Source organism: Piliocolobus tephrosceles, chromosome 5, assembly GCF_002776525.5.
Source record: "Piliocolobus tephrosceles isolate RC106 chromosome 5, ASM277652v3, whole genome shotgun sequence".
Taxonomy (NCBI): Eukaryota; Metazoa; Chordata; class Mammalia; order Primates; family Cercopithecidae; genus Piliocolobus; species Piliocolobus tephrosceles.
In genome coordinates, this window is record NC_045438.1 from 147237695 (window position 1) to 147261559 (window position 23865).

A 23865-nucleotide genomic window follows, 5' to 3' on the forward strand; every position below is an offset into this window, starting at 1 on the left:
GCTTACGCCTGTAATCCCTGCACTTTGGGAGGCTGAGACAGGCGGATCACAAGGTCAGGAGATCGAGACCATCCTGACTAACACGGTGAAACCCTGTCTCTACTAAAAATACAAAAAAATTAGCCAGTCATGGTAGCGGGCACCTGTAGTCCCAGCTACTCGGGAGGCTGAGGCAGGAGAATGGCCTGAACCCAGGAGGCGGAGCTTGCAGTGAGCCAAGATCGCACCACTGCACTCCAGCCTGGGTGACAGAGCAAAGACTCCGTCCCAAAAAAAAAAAAAAAAGAGGGAAAGGTATTCCAAGCAGAACACATTGTACATGCAAAGGCATAGAGTCATCAGTTGACCAAGCAAGGCCCAGAAAATAATGGAAATCTCAGAAGAGCTGAAATGAGTTGCAATGGAGATGACTAGCAAGCATTAGTTTGGTAGGGCAGGTTGTCAGCACAGAGAGACAACTTTTTACACTATGCTTATATGCTTAGGAGTTTAGATGTTATATGGTCAGCAACCAGTACCCAATAGAAGTTTATAAAATCACCTTTAGCTTTCAGGATGGTTTGGTGGTGGTGGTTTTTTTTTTTTTTTTTTTTTTTGAGACAGGGCTTTGTGACCCAGGCTGGAGTGCAGTGGCATGATCATAGAAGATTTTTTAAAATAGAAATAAACTTGGAATACATTTCTGGCATGGATATTGTGTTTAGATTTTGCACAATGCCCAGGATAATGCTGGACACACAGAAGACAATAAATAAGATCCTACTGAGTAAGAGTTCAAGGAAAGTCAGAAAAGAGGAATCATGGAGAGATGATAAGGCCATATTTATCACTTTTCTAAATCTTAGCTGCCATTGCTCATTCTACTAAAGACTAGAGGCTCTGCAATGCTACAAACAGAACTCAATTTTATCAAAAAGAACAACTCTGTGCTTACAGGTGCTGTCAGTACCTTAGCTGTTGCTGTGAAAACTGTGCATATATTACTCGGCACTGTGTGTCCCTACTGCTCTGCAGGGTTGACCATTGTATTAGTCCATTCTCACATTGCTAAAAAGAACTACCTAAGACTGGGTAATTTATAAAGAAAAGAGGTTTACTTACTGACTTATAGTTCCACAGTAAGCATGGCTGGGGAAGCCTCAGGAAACTTACCATCATGGCAGAACAGGAAGCAGGCACGTCTTACATGGCTGGTGAAGGAAGAAGAGAGAGAAGGGGGAGCCACAACATGCTTTTAAATAACCAGATCTCATAAGAACTCCCTATCACGAGAACAGCAAGGGGGAAATCCACCCCCATGATTAGTCACCTCCCACTGGGTCCCTCCTCCAACACAAGAGATTAAAATTTGACATGAGATTTGGGCAGGGACACAAATCCAAACCATATCAACTATGATACAACTTGCTCTCACCTTATAGCTGAGGAAATGGGGCATAAACCACATTCATTCATTCACTTCATACTTAGTGAGCACCTGTCATCATTACCCCATCTTACCATGGCTGACAAAATTATTATCCTGTGTCTAGAAATAAATGTGGAGGTGAAGTCATCAGATTAAAATATTTTGAGAAATAGGTACAGATGGTTGAGCATTTCTGTAACACTTTCTCAAACTTCTTTCATCTTCCTCCTACTTCTCCTTCCTCCTCCTCCTCCTTCTTTAACTAATATAATTAAAGGAACCACTTAAGGTGAGGCTTGGTTTCAAATTCCAGCTCTGTCACTTTCTAGCTATGGCAGTCATTTTCCTCCTCTTAGTCTTAGTTGCTTTTCTGTAAAATAGGCTTGTAAGGATTAAATAAGATAATGTGCAGAAAGGGCCTAGAATAGCACCTGGTGCAAAGTCAATCCTTAATACACGGTGCCTATTATTGTAACAAACTCTTTTTGATACCGTTGGATGAATTCCAAGAAGGACCAACTTACATGTAAAGGGGATTAGGGTGACATTTTGGAGAATTGTCCAGGAAACTCCCACCTTATATTTGGTGTCACTTGGATTCTGACAGCCAAATCTATGTTCCCAATTTCAAAATCTTCTTTCGGCCAGGTGTGGTGGCTCACACCTATAATCCTAGCACTTTGGGAGGCCAAGGTGGGTAGATTGCTTGAGCCCAGGAAGTTGAGACCAGCCTGGGCAACATGGCAAAACCCTGTCTCTATAAATTTTTTTTTTTAATTAGCCAGGTGTGGTGGTGCATGCCTGTAGTCCCAGCTACTTGGGAGGCTGAGGTAGGAGGACCGCTTGAGTGTAGGAGGTTGAGGTGGCATTGAGCTGAGATCGTGCCACTGCACTCCAGCCTTGGTGACAGAGTAAGATCCTGTCCAAAAAAAAAAAAACACCCCAAACAAACATAATTTTTCTTTTATCATAATTCTTAGTGAGTCTGCAGTCTTATCTCTTTTCACTAGACTATTTCTGCAAAATGGACTTAGCTTAGCCTGTCCCTAAAACAAGCTTTTTTGTTTTGTTTGGGCCAATAGTCAGGCTCTGGAAATGCGTTAAAAGCATATTTTTTAATCACTAAGTCCTCTGAAATGATATATTCTGCTGTAGGTGAAATCATCCAGCTCAAACATAAGTGATTAGGCAATAACATTGAATTAATTGCTATTAATTATAATGAGTGGAAAAAATAATCTCATATTTGTTCTGACCTCTTTTTCAACTCAAAACAGGCAGATTGTGAACACAACACTTTCTCTCACCCATCCAGAATTAACAGAGTAGTATGACCACAGAAAAGAATTCATGGAAAATGAAATTCGCAGTAAAAGTGAAAAATTAACAGGCCTCACCCAGGAAGAAAAGCCTTAAATGGGGAAGATGTCCCTCTCGCCCTGCCCACAGCACTCTCAGCCTCTACTCCCCACAATTAAAAGGTGAAAATCTGACCCAGCTGTTAAGAAGGCTCACACATAGGGAAGACATGGCAGATGTAAAAACGTGGAAGGATGAGAAATCCTCTACAAAGATCTTCACAAATCTAAATGCTGATTGCTAGTGTCTTACCAAGCCTGTAGAGATTAAGTTACTCCCTTTTCTTAATCTCTGTCCTTGAATAGCTTCCTCTCTGTGGTGTGTCTACAGGCGCAAGTGGTGTGGACTCTAATCGCAGCTGTTAAAAACAGGCAGGGTGCCCCCATCTACTCCCAACTCGCACCAGTGAGCTTTCTGCTAAGGAGGGAGATGCCTTAATGCGGTGGTTCCCAGTCTTGGATGAATATTGGAATCACCTGGGGAGCATTAACAACTATTGGTGGCTGGAACCTAGCACAATGGTTTTCAAACTTTGCTACATATTAGAATCACTCCGGAGGTTTTTGTTTGTTTGTTTGTTGTCTTTTTTCTTTTTTCTTTTTTGAGACAGAGTCTCACACTTTCGCCCAGGCTGGAGTGCAGGGAAGTGATCTCGGCTCACTGCAGGCTCCGCCTCCTGGGTTCACGCCGTTCTCCTGCCTCAGCCTCCCGAGTAGCTGGAACTACAGGCACCTGCCACCACACCCAGCTAATTTTTTGTATTTTTGGTAGAGACAGAGTTTCATCATGTTGGCCAGGATGGTCTCAATCTCCTGACCTGGTGATCTGCCCACCTTGGCCTCCCAAAGTGCTGGGATTACAGACATGAGCCACCGCACCCGGCCACTCTGGAGGTTTCAAAACTCCCAGTGCCCAGGCTGTACCCCAGACCAATCACATTGTTTTCTGTGGCACCCAGGTATCAGTCGTTCTTAAAACTTCTCAGGTGGTTCCAATGTGCAGCCAAGTTTGAAAACCAGTGCGTTGGAGTCTGATACGAATGGTCTGGGGTGTGATCTGGCAGTGGGATTTTTTAAGCTTCCTAAGACAGTCTCCTAGGCAGGTCTTCTTTGAGCCATGGGATAAAACAAGGACATAGTGAATATCAACAAGGACATATCCACGTGAAGGAATACTGTAGAAAGGAGAGAACTGTCTGGATGGCCTGAGTGAGATGGACACAGTCTTAGCATTCACTGCTAGTCCCCTCCATGTTCCCCTTTATCCTTCACTGAACGCTAATTTTGTTCTGGTGGTAAAGCACCTGCCTCCAAACCACTACATTTCCCAGCCTGCCTTGCAACAATGGTTGCACTTGTGGTATGTCTCTGGCCAGTGAAAGTCATAGGGCAGAAATTCTGGGACGACCTTTAATTAAAAAAAAAAGCCAACTCAGCTAGAGGTGCTTTTCGCCTTTGTCCTTATTCCTGCCTGAAAACAAATCTGAGGCTGAAGATAAGACAGCCCTCTTATATGAAGAGGACACAACTATCACACTCTAAGAATGTTGGTGTGGAAAGCTAGGAAGAATTTGAGATCCCAAAGTCATCAAGGAGCCCCATATCTGCCTATCTGCAGCTTGTATGTGAGTGATTTTTCCCCATAATTTGTTTACGCTTTTAAAAATATATTTTTTTCTATATTGGAAGCTATGTCATCCAAACAAGAAAGGGACAAGATAAAGCTAATAAGAGAAAGAAAGTATCCACAGAATAAGTAACAAGGAAGTCAAGACAGAAAGTGTGAATTAAAAACAGCATAGGGGCCAGGGACTGTGGTTCACACCTGTAATCCCAACACTTTGGGAGGCTAAGGCTCGAGGATCATTTGAGGCCGGGAGATCAAGACCAGCCTGGCCAACGTGGTGAAACCCTGTTTCTATAAAAAATACAAAAATTAGCCGGGCATAGTGGTGCATGCCTGTAATCCCAGCTACTTAGGAGGCTGAGGCACAAGAATCACTTGAACCCAGGGGGCAGAGGTTGCAGTGAGCTGAGATTGTGCCACTGCACTCCAGCCTTGGTGACAGAGGCAGACTCTGTCTCAAACAAAACAAAAACAACGTGGGAAGAGCAAGAAATATTGTGGCAAACAATGTTTCTATTTTAAGGATAACCTACTTTGATAATGTTAGTGTTTCTTTTCTTTTTTTCCTCTCTTGGTTTGTCATGTATTCGTTTCATGACTCCTTTTGAAAGTCATGAAGAAAGAAGAAAAGAAGGCAGATATCCTTAAATGCTTGGAAGAAAAGTTTTCTCGAGTCTAGCTACTTCTCAATCTTCATGACTCTAGACTTATGGGCTGTGTCATTTATTTCCAACATATATATACAAATGATAATCATGCAAATCAGATGAAATAATTGTTTTTCTAGCATTTTGCAGCACAGAACATATTCTTTAACCCCAAAAATGATATTGTTCACATGGCTTTCTTTCCCATTAAACACTGTTAGCTTCTTCTGGCTATGTCTGCCTCTTTCACTTCCATATCCCCAATGCTTAAGAGATCTTAGCACATAATAGATATCCTTAAATGCTTGGAAGAAAAGAAGGCAGAAGGATGAATATGTCAGGATTTGGGCAAGAACTTTTCCTTAGAGGGAGGAAAATTTTAATGGGGAACTTTCTTTTCAATATTTATATGTATGTATATTATATATGCTATATATATATATTTTGTTTTCTTTTAATAGATATGGAGTCTCACTCTGTTGCTCAGGCTGGTTTCAAACTCCTGGGCTTAAGCAAACCTTCCACCTCAGCCCCCCAAATGCTGAGATTATAGGTGTCAACCACTGCACCTGGCCAGGAAACAGTTTTTAAACAACTTTCTGTGCTGGCCAGTGGGATGGTGGAGTTGGTTTAAAGCAGCTGTGTTCAGAAAGGATGTGAAATGATCATGTATGGCAAGTTTTAAAAGTTGAGTCTTTGTAAATAGTGTTGTTTCATTATGAGTTCAGTTTCTCTCTGCTTCTAGGCTTCTTCTCTGAGTTTTGACAGCCATACCTGGGATTTTCTTAAAGAAAATACAACCATCTTTAATTTTGTCTTTGTCTAATTATTAGCAGGTCTGGTCTCAATACTATATGGATTAATGAACTATTTCCAAATTCTGATAACTCTAAAGACTATTATTGTCTTTGTGTTCAGTAAGATTTCTCCTCGTCTTGGTGTTCAGTAAGATTTCTCCTGTAACGTACCTACTATTGTGCCTGGCAAAATGAAAAAGCAGATGTGCTTTTCTTTCCTTGTATTTGTATTAATGCATGTCTTCTAGAAGTGATAGTGCATTGGTTCTAGTTAGTGGCAAGCACTTAGTCTTATTGAGATATGATTCTTCTAGTTCTACCATGTGATATTTCAAATTATTTGAAAAATTCTCAAGAATAATTGTTGAAATTAAATAGCAAATTGGAAATTTTTCCAGCTTTATGATAGTTCCATTTTTCTCCTCTTTTTCATTAGTTTGTTTGTTTGTTTGTTTGTATTTTTAAGATGGAGTTTCACTCTGTCACCCAGGCTGGGGCCACCTTCTAGGTTCAAGTGATTCTCCTGCCTCAGCCTCCCAAGTAGCTGGGACTACAGGCATGCACTACCATGCCCAGCTAATTTTTGTATTTTTAGTAGAGACAGGGTTTCACCACATTGGCCAGGCTCGTCTCAAACTCCTGATCTCAAGTGATCAGCCCACCTTAGCCTCCCAAAATTCTGGGATTACAGGCATGAGCCACCATGCCTGACCACGTTAGTTCTTTCTTTTTCTCGAATCTTTTCTGACAATAGGAAGACTGATGATAATAAGTCATAGCACAGGGAGCTAGGAAGTGGCTGACAGCCGGGAGGACAACAGCTCCAGTATGTCTTCATGAAGGATGGTGAGACTTCGTCTCCTTCCCTGGGTGCTTTCCTCATGTGAACGGGAAGTGAACATATGGCCCCTTTTTTTCTTAATTTTTTGTGGCTTATGACATAAGTAATTTCTAGAGAAGCATTGAAACTTCTTAGGAAAAAGCTAATGATGAATAGAGAAAGTAAATTCATCATTTTGTCAATGCCAGAGATGGTAATTATGGGAAGTCACAATGACTCAAGAAACTCAGATCCTTTTAGAAGTAGGTAGGAGAATTAAATGAATATCATGACCTCATAGACCATTCTCTTTTCAAAAGTCTGTAGTTGCACACTAATGGCAAATGTCAACATAGGTATTGTTCTTTGATAACTATAAAATTCAAATACTGATGTTTAAGAAAATGTATTTTAAAGAGTATCATTAATTTTAAGAATTTATCAAAATAAATGGTCACCCAGAAAACTGAATCAGGCAATTCAAAGCAAATCTCCATTAGTAATTTGAAATGTATCTCCAAAGCTATTTTAAAACTCAAATGTTCCATTCATTCACAGAAAATGAAAGATAAGATTCATATGTTTTAGTGAAATTATTTGAGTAATTTTGAATGGGGCAATGATTTAACAAATTAAGAAAGGAATAATAGTTGCTAGACAATAAACGCTATAGTTTTATAATAAATGTAGTTTAGTTAAGGTACTCCAAATAAACTGTTGCACAACTATACAATGACAATTTCCATGTTTAGGACATACAGATAAAAATGTACAATACCCGAAAACCACTGAATATTTACGGTTGCTAGTTCCAAATACTCAGAAAAGAAGCTGACAATGCATCAGTGTCCAAAATAAGGCATTTGATGTCCTCATCGATTGACATAACCTATTTATTGCCTTGTATTTGTTTTAATATGGAATGAAAGTGAAAATTAGTTAGCTAGCTTCATCCGTCAGATGTTGACTTAGCACCCTTTCCAGTTCTTTCTGACATATTTCACATCAACATATGCAAAAATGACAAAAACAGACAAAATGGCAATATCAGTACAGCATACTGGGGTACACTGAGAAGGCAGGTCACCTACCCCAGGACTCCCCTGCACTTCCCATGGCTGAGGAAATCAATATTTTGGTAGGCCCAGGTGGGAGCCTGAGTTTAGTCATTTTATTGGACAATGAAATTGTGGGCAACTTAAAGTATGGTTAAATCAGAGCAGGGGATGGTGGGTGTTTATTTTTTGGTTTATCTAAGGTTTGCTATTACATTAGCAATATCTTTCTCATACTTGGTCAAGTTGGTTGGATAACTGAAATAATAATATGGTTAAAGTTGAGAAAGAACGAATGACTTTAAAATATATGAATGTCTATTCATTTGGCAGTCTTTTCCTATCACACTCGAGAATTTTCTTTGAGTGTGAGTGTACTGTCTGGAATTGGCCAGGTCATATTTTTTGTATCAACCATAACCATAAGCAACATCTTCATTTCTGATATGGTTTGGCTGTGTCCCCACCCAAATCTCATCTTGAATTGTAGCTCCCATAATCCCCATGTATTGTGGGAGATATCCAGAGGGAGGTAATTGAATCATGGGGGTCAGTTTTTCCTGTGCTGTTCTCATGATAGTGAATAAATTTCACAAGATCTGATGGTTTCATAAAGAGCAGTTCCCCTGCACAAGCTCTCTTGTCTGCTGCCATGTAAGTCGTGCCTTTGCTCCTCCTTCGCCTTCCACCATGATTGTGAGGCTTCCTAAGCCACGTGGAACTGTGAGTTCATTAAACCTCTTTTCCTTTATAAATTAACCAGTCTTGCGTATGTCTTTACCAGCAGTGTGAGAACGGACTAATATAACTTCCCAGTTTCTGTTTCTCTAAGGATGAATGAGAATTTGGTCACTTGTGAAGAAATCTGTGTGCAAGATTCTTCTACACTTGCACAGCATTTTCCTCTTTGATAGTTATCTTACTCACCAGTTTTGTTAGCAACTCACCTTTATCATGTTTCTACAAAGAATTCTATTTAGTTTTCATTGAAACCATGACCATAAGTCTACTTCTTTCTAACTTCACATTTCACTTCCATAATATGATTTAAAGAAATTGCATAGTTATAAGTAAAATGTCATTTGGGGGGACAAACAACTGACCCATCAGTTGGGAGCAGAAGTGGGGGCATTGTGTAGAAGTTTCCAGAGTTATTTTCTGGTCCTCAGTTGGTACATGACTCAAAGGGAAGGAGAGTGAGTCAGTGTTGTTAGCTAAGTAACTGGTGGCTTGCTAAAGGAACTTCTACAAACTTCTTTGTTTGAATATGTGGATTTTGATAGATAGTGTTTATTGCTTTTAGATTTTGTGTCCTGTTTCCTTCTTTTTTGATTTTTGCATTTTTCACTCAGTGTGCAGATGATAGAATGATTTGTACTGTACTTTCTCAAAGTGCACACACTCTGGAGAAACCTGTGTAGGGCTGAGGGAACACCAGCTGTCTGGAGAGCAGTTCAGTGTTTTTAAATATCTATCCTCATGATTCGTTATTTGTCACAGCATAAGACACTTGTAATAGAAATTGCTATCTAGACAGGCTGAAGGAGCCCCTGGGGGGCTTTTGTGAGTCTGGTGTGAACTGTGAGATATATGATTGTTTTTCTACCATTGGTTACTCTAATTATTGTGAATAAAACGTCTTCAGACATTTTTATATTAAATGTGTGCCACATCCCAGACCATTTCAATAATAAGTTTTCCTTCGCTATAAGAGCCCTCCTCTCTTTGTGCCACTTGAGGGAGGTGGTGGTGGGGGGGGGGGGGGGGTGTCACATTCATATTTGTTTGTTTGTTTTGTGAGACGGAGTTTCTGTCACCCACGTTGGAGTGCATTGGTGCAATCCTGGCTCACTGCAACCTTCACCTCCCAGGTTCAAGTGATTCTCCCACCTCAGCTTCCTGAGTAGCTGGGATTACAGGTGCACACTACCACCCGGCTAATTTTTGTATTTTTAGTAGAGACGAGGTGTCACTATGGTGGCCAGGCTGGTCTTGAACTCCTGACTTCAGGTGATCCACCCGCCTCGGCCTCCCAAAGTGCTGAGGTTACAGATGTGAGTCACCACACCCAGCTGGTCAAATTCATATTGATTCAGTTTCCAGAGCTCATACACTAGCTCTGTGAAATAGAAGACAATTCTGTGTTGTTTCCCTTTAAAAGAAAATGTATTAAAATAATAATGAGATACCAATGTACCACTATAAGAAGGGATAAAATCCAAAAAAACTAGTAACACCAACTGCTGGGGAGGCTGTAGAATAGTAACTCTTTTATTGTTTGTGGGAATACAAAATGGCACAGCCCCTTTAGAAGACAGTTGGCAGTGTCTTACAAAACTAAACAGACTCTTACTGTATGATTCCACAGTCATACTTATTGTTATTTGGTACTTAATCAAATTAGTTGGAAATTTAAATCCATGCAAAACCTGTACACAAATGTTTATAGCATTATTATACATATATACCAAAATCTAGAAGCAACCAAATGTTCTTTAATAGCCAACTGAGTAAACAAACAGTGGTACATCCATACAATGGAATATTATTCAATGATGAAAAAAAAAAAAAAGAGCTATCAAGCTACCACAAGGTGTGGATGAATCTTAAATGCACCTTGCTAAGTGCAAGAAGCCAGTCCTAAAAGGCTACAGATTACACGATTCCAACTACATGACAGTCTAGAAAAGACAAAACCAGAGACATGAGAAATAGATCTATGGATCCCAGGGATCCAGGATCCAGGAAATGGGCAAGAGAGCTGAATAGATGAAGAACAGGTTTTTGTTTTTGTTTTGTTTTGTTTTTCAGGGCAGTGAAACTATTCTGTATGATATTGTAATGGTGACTATAAGACATTGAACATCTGTTAAAACTCATGAAAACATACAACACAAAGAATAAACCTTAATGTATGCAAAGTTTAAAAATCATTTTGGAGGTCAGGATGGAATGCAAAATGTGACAAAAGAATCCAAATGTATAAAACAACTTCACTGAAGGGCATGGCAGAATAAGGTGCTAACCTAACTTGGGAAATGAGCGGAGTCTGTAAGACTAAAGGCTAAAGGAACTGTACAAAAGAACTGTACTCTAATCAATAAAGTTGCTTTCCACAGGGTTACAGGTTAACAACTCTGATACTACTATACATACATATGGAACTGAACAATTAAGTAAATGACTAGCAGATGGTGGGAGTCAGGTTTCTCAGTGTTAGAGTGGGGATTTACAGAGAAGGCAGCTAGAAGGATACATATGGTAATAGCTTAGAGTTGGAGACATCAATATAAATTCATGTTTAGCTTAATACAGATACAGATGGTTACATACAGAAATGTTTACAGAAATGTGTATATATACAATTTAGTATACACATATACATTTCCTTGCTCTGTCAGCTGAGAGGGTCTAAAAACAATGACACCTTAATAGCAACAAGCATACTTGGCACCCAGATCTTGGTTTCTAATAGCATTGTCTAATAAAAATAACCAGGGTTCCTTGGAGAAATGGCTGATCCTAGGATGGGGGCAGGAAATATACAGGATGTGCCTGGAGTATCTTGTGCCAGAAAGTAAAGGGATCAAAACCAAAACATTACCACATTGATGGTATGTATTAAAGAAACACAATTACCTGAAAGATCTCCCAATGGCCAAAGCTGCAATAATTTGAGCAGCAAAACGAAGTAGTATTAGATTATAACCCAAAGTACAAAATAAGTATCCATGAGTTCATACTGATATAAATAAATGATTAAATAAATAAATGACATAGGGAGAAAAGACTAATCTCCTATGCCAAAGAATTTCAAATAATTCATATATACAAGGGGTTTCAAAAATCCATGGAAAATGAATATTATGAAAAAAACTATGTATGGATTTCAAAAACTTTTTGCACTAAAATAAACTCATATAATTTGTTATAACATGTCCAAACAGAATCTATTTTGAGGCACTAAGGATAAGATATTAGTTTGAAAAGAGCCCCGATCAGAGCATAAATTCTGCTAAAATTTAAACAAGAACAAACATCAGATTTATAGTGAAGCTTGGGTGGCAGAATGGTGAAATTATTGATGTTTTATGAAAAGTTTATGGGGACAATGCATCCCCAGAATTAGCAATTGACAAATGAATAACTCATTTTAAGAAGGGATGAGACTACGTTGAAGATGACACCAATAGCAGCAGACCATCCACATCAATTTGTGAGGAAAAAGTTCACCTTGTTCATTGAAGAGGACCAACAGTTAACAGCACAAACAATAGCCAACACCATAGATAATCTCAACTGGTACAGCTTACACAATTCTGACTGCAAAATTAAAGTTGAGGAAACTTGTCACTTGATTGGTATCAAAACTGTTGCACCCAGATCAGCTTCAAGCAAGAGCAGAGCTTTCAATGGAAAATTTAAATGGGTAGGGTCAAGATCCTGAAGCATTCCTTTAACGAATTCTGACAAGAGATGAAACATGGCTTTCCCAGTATGAACCTGAAGCCAAAGCACAATCAAAGCAATGGCTACCAAGAGGTGGAAGTGGTCCAGTCACAGCAAAGCCAGACCGTTCAAGAGCAAAGGTCATGGCAACAGTGTTTTTGATGTTCAAGGCATTTTGCTTGTTGCATTTCTGGAGGGCCAACAAAAGATAACATCGCTTATTATTGAGAGAAAGTTAGCCAAAGCTTTAGCAGAAAGACATCCAGGAAAGCTTGGCTGGAGGGCCCTTCCTCACGCTGACAATGCTCCTGCTCATGCCTCTCATTAACAAAGGCAATTCTGCAAGAGTTTCTATGGGAAATCATTAGGAAATCATTAGTCACCTTATAGTCCTGATGTGGCTCCTTCTGACTTCTTTTTGTTTCCTTATCTTTAAAACATCATTAAAGGGTACCCATTTCTCTTCAGTTAATCATGTAAAAATGACTGCATTGAGTAAGTGAACTAAATGACTGGTATTGCTGCTTACAAAAGTGTGTTGAACCTGATGGAGCTTACATCAAGTGTATATTTTTAATTTGTATCTTAATTCAATTTTTCCACAATCTTTTTGAAGTCTGCTTGTATATCCACTCTCAGGCAGGTGGGACATGACTCCTTACTTCTTAAGAGTGGGCTGCACATAGTGACTTCCTCCAAAAGGGGGTCTTCATCCCAGTGCTGGTGGGCCCCGATTTCTTCATCTGTCATAAGGAAGGTCCCAGGCCAAGGTGGCCAAATTTGGCCAAATTGTGAAGAGGGTGAAACTTGTTTTTGTCTTCTCTACTAGGCCCCTGTGACACCTTTGGGATTCCATCAGCAGAACAGAGCTGTTTTTTCTAGTCATAGAGCAAAGGTGATCTGATAAAACTCCATTGCCAGAATATTTGGTCCTTTTACCCTGTAATTAGGGACCAGCTGCATTTAAATTGCCTGAAAAGCTTGCTAAAGATGCAGATTTCTGGGCTACAATGTAAAACTTCCCAAACTCTCTGGGGTGGGGAGGGGAGCCTGGAAAGTGAGGGGCACAAAAGCCAGGAATCTGAATTTTTTAAAAAGTGTCTCTGGTGATTATTACAGTTGGGATTAAAGCTTGAGAGTGGCAGCTACAGGAACTGACTATATTACTATTGCAGAAACAAAATGTTTACTTTAAAAGAGTATATAAACAACACCACAAGAAAGACATTAGCCAGTTTCAGAACGGTAGACTTTCTGTAAGACCCCTGACCTGGTTTCTTTCATAAGTCAGTAGCATAGATAAAGAAGAAAGAGATTAAAACCAACTTAAAGGACACTCCAGAGATAAATTAATCAAACACAATGGACCTGGTTTGGATCCTGATTCAAACAAATCAAAGGCAAGACAGTATTTTTATTTTAAGACTAGTAGAGAAATGTAAATATAGACTGTGCATTGACTAATATTAAGAAGTTAATTAGGGCCAGGGACGGTGGCTCATTCCTGTAATCTTAGCACTTTGGGAGGCCGAGGTGGGTGGATCACCTGAGGTCAGGAGTTTGAGACCAGTCTGGCCAACATGGTGAAACCCTGTCTCTACTGAAAATACAAAAAATTAGCTGGGCATGACGGTGGGTGCCTGTAGTCCCAGATACTCAGGAGCCTGAGGCAGGAGAATCACTTGAACCCAGGAGACGGAGGTTGTGGTGAGCCAGGGTCTCACCACTGCACTCCAGCCTGCACAACTAGAGCAAGACTCCGTCTCAAAAAAAAAAAAAAAAAAAAGTTAATTAGTGTTAATTGTATTAAGGCAATTATGTAAGAAGATGCTACTCCCCATTTTAGTTGTACACTTAAGTTTTGGGGGGAGAAATTATAGGATATCTGGTATTTGCTTTGAAATTCTTCAGCAAAAATTAAAAAGTGGGGCAGTGGATAAAGGATATAGATGAAACAGGTATGGCAGAAAGCTGATGGCTACTGAGGATGAGTGGTGAGTGCATGGGGCTTGTGGTAGTCTCAACTTTTGGATACATTTGAAAATTTTTATAACTAATTTTTAAGAGGATCTAAGGAAATGGAGATGCGTAGTCCAACAGAATGAGTCATCAAAGGTGAACTTCTAGGAAAACGGTTTGGTGTTTCCTCAGAAAGTTAAACATAAAACTGCCACGTGCCCCAGGAATTCCACACCTAGTTATACATCCCAGAGAACTGAAAGCAGCTACTCAAACAAACACAGACAACATACATCTTCTTCTTATCAATGGTATTCCCAATAGCCAAAAGGTAGAAACAGCCCAAATGGCATCAGCAGGTAAATAGATAAACAAAGGTGGTATATACATACAGTAGACTATTATGCAGTCACAAAAATTATAAAGTTCTGATATGGGCTACAATATGAATGAATCTTGAAAACATTATACTGAATGAAATAAGCCAGACACAAAAGGACATATATTATATGAATCCACTTATATGGGCTATCCAGAACGAGCAAATTCATAGATACAGAAGGTGGGTTACCAGAGGATGGGATTGGGAGAATACAGTTATTGTTTAATGGGTACCGAATTCCTGCCTCAGGTGATAAAAAACAGTTTTGGAACTAGGGCCAGGCGTGGTGGCTCACACCTGTAATCTCAGCACTTTGGGAGGCTAAGGCAGGTGGGTCACCTGAGGTCAGGAGTTCAAGACCAGCCTGGCCAATGTGGTGAAACCCTGTCTCTACTAAAAAGACAAAAATGAGCTGGGCGTGGTAGTGGGTACCTGTGGTCCCAGCTACTCAGGAGGCGGAGTTAGGAGAATTGCTTGAAGCAGGGAGGTGGAGGTTGCAATGAGCAGAGATCACTCCATTGCACTCCAGCCTGGGAGACAGAACAAGACCCTGTCTTTAAAAAAAAAAAAAGTTTTGGAACTAGATAGAGGTAGTGGTTGCACAGCATTGTGGATATACTGAATGCTGCTGAAATGTTCACTTTAAAATGGCTGTTTATGTTATATGGATTTCATCTCAATTTAAAGATAAAAGGTAGAATTCTAGCCATTAGGAGGAAGTATTTGGGAGGGGGACTATGTGAGGTCTCTCACCTACAAGGTGAGGTGCAGATTTGCTCTTAGCCCTTGTCTCCATGACCAATAAAAATCACCTATGAACAAGAAACAAATGCAACAAATGACCCCTCACATTTATAGGACACTATATTTTATAAGCTTTCACAGCATTTTACCCACAATTAGCTTCTTTGATTTCTTGGACAGAAATGTTTTATGTGATTGTATTAACTTAGGTGTAGAGTTCTTAGGAAAAACTCAGGTGGAAGTTGAATTACATTAAATCCACAGATTCAGACTAAATTTTAACACATTATAGATTAACACCATTATTCCACTTAACAAATATATCTCTTAGATCGTGGGAAAGGGGTGGTATAAATGCCTTCTCCAACACAAATAGGCTCTCTCCAAAGTCCGATGTGTGGAAATGTGATGATATAAAGTCAGCCAAGAAAATGTTTGAAGAATAGAGGTTGTCTTACCCCTGTACACATCAGAATCACTAGCCCAAGACACTGCCTAATATTAAGTGGCAGTTCTACGTAAAAGATGAATCCAGTTGCATTCCATCTATTACTGAATTTCGGTAATCTCTTTTCCTTCTTAAACCTAATTTTATTCAATGTTATAAATACTTCCATTCTTTTGCCTAGTTATTTCTCCCTAGATTGACTTCGGGATCAGATTGTTGACAATACAATCGAGAAAGGGTAGGTGATGCTTCCCAAGGGATTGAGCCTTTGTGGGTAACCTGGGGAGAACGTGTTGTTGGAACACACCAAGAAGTAACTACAAAACCAGATAGAAAGGCTGCAGGAGAAGTCTGGGTGCGGTGGCTCATGCCTGTAGTCCCAGCACTTTGGAAGACCAAGGAGGGTTGATCAAGAGGTCAGGAGTTTAAGACCAGCCTGACCAATATGGTGAAACCCCGTCTCTACTAAAAATACAAAAATTAGCTGGGTGTGGTCGTGTGCATCTGTAATCCCAGCTACTCAGGAGGCTGAGGCAGGAGAATTGCTTGAACCTAGGAGGTGGAGGTTGCAGTGAGCCAAGATCGCACCATTGCACTCCAGCCTGGGTGACAGAGTGAAACTCCATCTCAAAAAAAAAAAAAAAAAAAAAAAAAGAAAGAAAGGCTACTGGAGAAATGGAGATTTCTCATCTTCTAAAATCTCATTTATTCCAGGACTATCGATGTACCAGCTCTAAGGCTGGCCCTGGACTTTTACCTATAGATGATCTTTCCATTAAGTGCAGTTTTTAAAATGTAGTTGAAACACCTGTCATTCCAAGAATGGACACAGGCTTAGCTTGAAGACTTTAGAAAAACTCTTAACAAGGTCAGGTGCAGTGGCTCACACCTGTAATCCCAACACTTTGGGAGGCTGAGGCAGGTGGATCACGAGGTCAGGAGATTGAGACCATCCTGGTTAACACGGTGAAACCCCGTCTCTACTAAAAATACAAAAATCTAGCCGGGCGTGGCGGTGGGTGCCTGTAGTCCCAGCTACTCGGGAGGCTGAGGCAGGAGAATAGCATGAACTTGGGAGGTGGAGCTTGCAGTGAGCCGAAATTGTGCCACTACACTCCGGCCTGGGAGACAGAGTGAGACTCCATCTCAACAAAAAAAAAAAAAAAAAAAAAAAAAAAAGAAAAGAAAAGAAAGAAAACCTCTTAACAAAAGAAAAATATTAAGTTGAAAAAGAAAAGGATAAAATCACACAATGTGGTTGGGTAGCTGTAGAAAAAAGACCTGCTTCCTAATTTTCCTCTGAAAAACTGGTCAGAGGAAACATAACCCAGGGCATCATGGAACAACATGAAAATTAGTCAGAGGCTCCTGAGCTCACATCTGCATCGCAGGGCTGGGCACTCAGAAGGAACGAAAGAGGTCAGGGGCTGGGCAGGACAGCAGCTGGCTCTGCTCCATCGGTGCCCCTGACCATCATGACATTCAGGAGTGAGGGGTGTTGCTGGATTCCTACCAATGCTCATTCGTAGGGGCTGCCTCTTTGTTCATGAGGAAGAAAGAAAATCAGTGTTACCCATGTTTACACTTGTAAACTCAAATCAGCGTCCAGGAAGTTAAGTAATAGAAAAACTCAGAGGGGTTGACTTGCTTCTCTGCTAGGTATACATCCTTCACTATTTTCAAATGTAAGAAGAAAATGAGGCTACAGGAAATGAACCAAGTAGGCTAATAAAAATGGACCAGGCCCCCAAAGGTAGGCACAGGTGAGCAACTGGTAGAGGTTGATAAGGATTGAGACCTCAGCTTAGTTTGGTTCCGATCTCTCTACCAGTTCTGTTTCTTCTTTTTTGTTGTTTTTTGTTAACTGAATACCGTAGCCTTCTTCAAGCAATGCTAAGTAGAGTTTATTAACGTTTCTTATTTTGCATTGTTTTAAATGGTAATTATGTATAGCAAGAGATACAGGTTTCCCATTCATGATATGAAGTGTTCCTTTAAAATAAAGTTTCCAAAGTGAGTCATTGAAAACAAACCATCAAGTAAATAATTCTGACGATGGTCATTGACTGTGACAAAAGTTATGAGGTTTGGGGAACCTCATGATTAGACAAGGCCTTTCTGTTTGTTAATAACAGCTAATATTTAATCAGCATCTGTGATGCATGGGCCCCTGGGAAGAGCACTTTTCATACCTGACCCATCACAACTCTGCAAGATGGGTATATGTGAGCTCGTCCTACCTATGGGGAAGCTGAGTTTTTAGTTCATCGTAAAAGATCACACAGTGAGTGGGTGGAGAAGGACGTGAATCCAGGGGTAATGGCCAAAGCTCTGAGCCTTCTGATGCAGCACACTGCCCTGGTGCTCTTCCGGCACAGTGAGGGCTGCACCCTCTGATTTGTGAGAAGAGGATCTCGGGAAGGAAGGTGGAGAACCTGGCCCAAAGGCATTTACCCTCTGCGTCCTTCCCCAGATTAGATCTCAGAAGTTGTTCGTATTTCCTTCTCTCATCACATGGTTCATACAAGAGCTGGGCCTACTTTTTGTTATTTTCATTCTCAGTCCAAATGCTGCTTCTTCCTCCTCCCAACCCTACTTCAGTGAAAATGCCCCTATATTCCACCATCTAGTGGTATAACAAATTTTGTTTTGTCAGTGCTGGCTGACCTTGGAGCGAATTAAAATATATCAAAGATTCTGAGTTTTAAAGTTGTCAGGCCTCGGTTTCCATGAAGAGGAACTCTATTTTCACTCATACTCCAGCGAGAGATTAGCAGCTTGAAATCACTCTGACAGTGTCAGTTGCTCTATTGCATACCACAGGGAATTTTAATTCCAGCCTGTGAAATTGTAATTGCTTCTCAAGGAGAAGCGGGGAATCCTGGGTAATGGCCACAGCCAAGCTCAATGTCAGAGCTGCCAGTTGCTGCCACATTAGATATTACTTGTTGTTATTCAGAAATCACTCCAGCTTTCCATATGGGAAAGTTGAACTGGGGAGTGAAAGTAAATTAACAGAAACTGTCAGCTGTTCAGAACAGCACAGACAGCAGTATGACAGAGGTGGGTGACTTCCCATCAGAAAAGGTAACTTTTTCCCTTTTTTGTTAAGATAAAGAGTTTCACAAACAAATTTCATTACTTAAGGTACATGAGGTACATGGCTAAATGATGTCATTAGTAAGAAAAAAGAAAAATCTGGTCCGTGGCATGATAAGATTAAAGTTGCCAATTTCTATTCACTCATTCCTGGAAGGAATGAGGGAAAAAAGTGGCCCAAAAGAGTAATTAAAATAATGAAGATAACAAGTCCATGTCAGGCTGATGTTTGCGATAGATTAAAATTACCTGCTATCAAAGTTAAACTGTCTGAGAAATTACTTCCTGGCTCTGTTTGGAATAAAGAGAATCTGGAACTACCACATCTGATTACAAAACATTTAGAGACAGGAAAGATTATCTGCAGAGGGGAGGACCTGGTACCTGTCACTGTCTGAAAACAGAGGAAGTTCTGACCAGTATTATGTGGGTTCTGAAATTAATTGTTTTCCCTCTCCTGAAGGTCAAAAAGGAAAGAGAAAGGGCTAAATATAATTTCTTAGAAAAATATTACCAGTCTGGGACATTGCTTTTTTGCTGTAGACATTAGAGAAAATTCACATGCAGGCTTTACTTTTCCTCATCTGATAATTTTTAGAGCAAATTTTATGTATTAGAATTCCTTTTCCAGGTAAAGGAAATGTTCCCTTGGAAGGTACTGACTGGTACCCACCGCCCACCCCTTGCTGTCTTTCTGTAAGAGGAGGTGGTAAGTGTTCGAGTTGGTTTTCGTCATTGTTATTTCTGAGTACTATCTTTATGTCAATTGTTGTAAACTAAGGTTGACTAAGTAATTGAAAATCTGATGGTATGTTACCTTCCTGTGCTGAGTAAAGTTTTGTGTTCCTCCGAGTTCCTTTGGCTGCCAAGAAGTGTTTGTTTTGTTTTGTTTTTCCTCCAAATGAACAAAATCTCTTTATTGTTTTAGGGAGATGGAGGGAGAGGGCTTTTTTTTGTCTGTTTTTTTTGAGACAGAGTCTCACTCTGTTGCCCAGGCTAGAGTGCAGTGCCATGTTCTTGGCCCACTGCAACCTCTGCCTCCTGGGTTCAAGTGATTCTCCCACCTTAGCCTCCCAAGTAGCTGAGATTACAGGCACCCACCACCACACCCAGCTAATTTTTGTATTTTTTGTAGAAATATGGTTTTGCCATGTTGCCCAGGCTGGTCTTGAACTCCTGGCCTCAAGTGATCCACCTGCCTTGGCCTCCCAGAGTGCTGGGGTTACAGGTATGCACTACATCTTCAGGCCAGGAAGGTTTTTGTTTGTTTGATGGTTTGTTTGTTGTCTCGCTCTGTCACCAGGCTGCAGTGCAGTGGTGGAGTGCAGTGGTGCCGTCTCGGCTCACTGCAACCTCTGACTCCCTGGTTCAAGTGGTTCTCCTGTCTCAGCCTCCCGAGTAGCTGGGATTACAGGCATTTGCCATCATGCCCAGCTAATTTTTGTATTTTTAGTAGAGACAGGGTTTCACCATGTTGGCCAGGATGGTCTCGATCTCTTGACCTTGTGATCTGCCCACCTCGGCCTCTCAAAGTGCTGGGATTACAGGCGTGAGCCACCGTGCCTGGCCATTTTTTTTTTCCAATCCTGTTTTTCTGTTCCCATCCCCAATGTAATCTTATAAAAACCCAATTTGTTTGTGAGAGGTTTCTCTGGGTCATTAGAATGGGCTCCCAGAATACATAAAAAATGATATTGTTTGACAAATCAGCTGAGGTATGCTGGATTTCGTTTGTTTCACAGTGAAAGGCCAAGTGGTTCCTTTGCATAATATGTGTGCAGATATACTGTAATCAAATTCCTAGGGTTTGCCTAGATATTTGGTGTGAAGAAGAGACACTCTGATTAGACTCAAAGGCCATGCCAAGCAAGCTCTTCCCCATTTCTCAGTGAACCTTTGAAAACTCAGGCAATTCAGCTCCTACTTTTTGGCAATCTGGCATTTAGATATGGTGGGATCTCATTCCCATTTTTCATTTACTTATTAGTTTGCTGAGTCTCCACTCTGGCATGGATAAACCAAGTGACCTGATGGTGAATATACTAAATACAACTGGACAGGTAAGTCCAGAGTCCTGCCCCAAAGTATCTCAATACCAAAGAGAACGTTAGGGATTCTTGTTCAGAAATGTCCTAAACTAGAAGGGTGGCCTCGGACAAGTCACTAAACTCTCCTAATCTCAGTCTCTCCGTCTGTAAAATAAAGGAGTCCAACTCCATGCTCTATGAGCACCTCTTGCTCTTACTCGAGGTTGGGGTGCAGGGTTTACCACTCCTGCCTCTTCAAGAAAGACCAGGCTCCAGATGAAACAGACACAATTCCCTTTCATTGAGCGCCAAGAAAGAGCAGTCTTTCTGTAAAACCTACTCAAATCTTAACTCAAATTTTAAATATTACTATAAGAAGATTTAAATTCCCTGACACATGACAGAGGAACAGAGGTTGTTTAGGATTGATGACCAGATGGCAACCGGTGGTGACTTTCTGGGGCTTTAAATTTGTGACTTCGATGTTAGGTTGCCACAGGTTTTTCATTTAATATTAATTGGAGCTACTGCTGCTCGTTAGATATACAGCTTGACTTTGCTATGGAGCGTGAGGGAAAGCTGGTGTTAAATTGCCTTTTTTCCCCCTACTTTCTTTTTGACTAATATGTCTAGAGTCATTAAAAATATTCTTGTAACTAAACTGCAACATTTTTAGCTACTGAATTTTCTTGTAGCTTTTTATAATTCTGATGGCACAAGGCAATCTGGTTTGATGAGATTAAAATTTTTAGACTGGTATCCAACCAACTTCTGTTTTTCTAAAGATTGCTTTGAAATTTTCAACCTTCCTGCCTTCAAAAATCTTGAAGGATTTTGGGTTAAGAGGGAAGAAGAGAAGAGGGATCCCAGTTTAAGGCACATACGGGGTTAGGAGGAATGTATGAGAAGAAAAACTATCAGAGAATCAAGATGAAAAGACAACATCAGGGAAATATGGAAGTAGTCAAGGGCAACAGCCATTCCAGACCTTTCTTTGAGAATCTGCAGATCATTCTGTTAAAAAGACACAAACCCCAACCCAGCTTGAATGTTTCTCCACATACAACATTTATATTTTATATTTTAAGTGGAATTTAAGAGATTCTTTACTTCCTGTGGTTGGGACCCAGACTCTATAAGCTCCATCTCCTGGTTCATTTTCTGTTTGACTTCTGATTTTACTCTTGAATATGGAACCAAATGCGACGTGATACTGACTATTCGCCATTGTTTCCTGGGTGAGAGATTGTGCTATGATCAGGTTTCCTTACTCAGGCCCAAAACACAGGGTTGAGACCAAATTATAGTCTAGTTTTTCTGGTCTTGTGGACACCAAGTTTTAACACTTTAATGGGCCAATGATCAGAAATTTAGAGTTTTCCTGTGAAGTTTGGAATTCAGTGCCGTGAACCACGAAGTGGAGTCTGTGGTAGCAGAAGCTCTCCCCTTACATCTCAAATGATACCAGGTAAGACTGCAGAAATCACATGGGTTGAAAAAACAAAAAACAGAAACAAAAAACCAGAAGCATCTGCCCTCCAAGATCACAGTCTGAGATAGTTATCACAAGTGGCTTTTTGTCAAGCATTCGCACCCATTTATTAAGAATAGAGCATATGAATTGTTAACTGAACAGATGTAGTAAGAGAATTTGAGACACAGAAAATCAAAACCAGAAAGCTGGAGTCAATTATTTAAATTGCAGTAGATAAGGAGAGAAGGTAGCGGGTGCTGGAGGGATAGAGGGTTGCTAGGTTTCCAGAAGCTATTCAGTGTGGAAGTGTCCAAGCAAAGATTAAGTGGGGATCAAAGATGCTGAACTACAAAGACAGGAGCTTGCCTCTTACTGAGGCACTTTCTTAATTAAGATAACAAAGGGATCTGCACATCCTTTCCAGCTATGTATTACAGCGACTATTGCAAAACAAAACTCCATTATCGGCAACAGTAAGATAAGATCTACAATCAGTAATAGCAACGACAAGAACAAAAGGCACCACCAACTGGCTAAGTTGAGGCTGACTACTAGCTCTCCTGGAAATGGACATATTTGGAAGCTCAGCAGTAGAAATTTCACTTTTCCCAAGCATGAGAAAGTGACTACTATGTTGCACGTTTCCAAAAGTGTCAATATAGGGTATGGTAAGGGCACCCATTGACCAGGATTATCAATAGGAGAACCAGCTAACCTCCATATTGTGTTATTTTTCCAAACATGAATCTCTTCATGGCCTGCAATGTTTACAAGCCTGTTTGGAAGCCTGTAGTGGCTCTCCTTTGACTACTGAATAAAGTCTAGATTCCTTGGCAGGGCATCAAAACCTTTCACAACATGACCTGAACTTATTTCTTGGTCTACTAGACACTTCCCTTGTATATTAGTACAGTTAAAACTTTTTAGTCATACCCAACATAAACTCTGTATCCATTAAGCAATAAATCTCCTTTTTCCCACTCCCCTCAGTTCCTGATAACCTCTATTCTACTTTGTGTCTCTATGAATTTGCCTATTCTGGTACCCCATGTAACTGGAGTCATACAATACTTGTCCCGTGTCTGGTTTATTTTACTTACCCTAATGTTTTCAAGGTTCATCTGTGTTGTAACATTTCACTCCTTTTTAAGGCTGAATAATATTCCATTGTATGAATATACTACATTTTGTTTATGCATTCATCTGTCAATGGACTGTTGGGTTGTTCCCACCTTTTGGCTATTGTGAATAATGTTGCTATAAACATTGGTAAACAGACATCAGTTTGAGTTACAGCTTTTAATTCCTTTGGATATATAGTTAGGAGTGGAATAGCTGGGTCATATGGTAGTTCTAGATTTAAATTTTGAGGCACCACTATTTTCCACAGTGGTTGCATCATTTTACATTTCTACAGAAAATGTTTAAGGGTTTCAACTTCTCGACATCTTCACTAGCATTTGTTATTTTCGGTTTTTTTTTTTTCAATTCAAATTTTATTTTAGATGTAGGGGGTACATGTGCCAGTTTGTAACATGGGTATATTGCATGATGTTAAGGTTTGGGGTATG